Below are 670 nucleotides of genomic sequence, written 5' to 3' on the forward strand. Positions count from 1 at the left end.
TGATGCTGTTTGTTGTTTCAAATCCGAAATGTCCCTGACGTTTTCCTTTTGAAGTTGTATAGATTTTTTTTAAGCCGATATCAAAATCCAAGTCCAAATTGGCAGTGCGTGGCCGAATGGTTACGCTGTCCGCTTTGTAAGCGGATGATTCTGGGTTCGATTCCCATCTGCTGCAACCTTCCATCGGATGAGGAAGTAAAATGTCGGTCCCGGCCTTGGTTGTTAGGCCGTTAAGTCATTCCAGGTGTAGGAGTCGTCTCCATGCCATAAGTACAAACAACACGCCAAACTAAGCCTACTCCGGTGGAATCGCTGGCGGCGGTTGGACTCGCAATCCGAAGGTCGTCAGTTCAAACACTGGGGTGGAAGGTTCCTTGGAGTAGAAAGAGGTTTGGGTGTTCTCCCCATTCAAGCCTTCGGACTCCTAGGTTCGAGCAGAAACTTGCAATAGAGACCACAAAAGACCCGGGGGTCGTTAATGTGGATGGTGTGATTTGATTTTTGATCAAAATCCAACGGGATTATTGACCAGATCAACTAGAATCTTCTTGCAAAAGATGACAAATTTGTAGGGAATTGAATTTACTACAAGATTCTCACACCTCTATAATTATTTTTTTGAATAGGTCCTATAAAAATATGAAACAGCTTATAGGAAAAAAGCGAAAAT

Source organism: Culex quinquefasciatus, chromosome 3, assembly GCF_015732765.1.
Source record: "Culex quinquefasciatus strain JHB chromosome 3, VPISU_Cqui_1.0_pri_paternal, whole genome shotgun sequence".
Taxonomy (NCBI): Eukaryota; Metazoa; Arthropoda; class Insecta; order Diptera; family Culicidae; genus Culex; species Culex quinquefasciatus.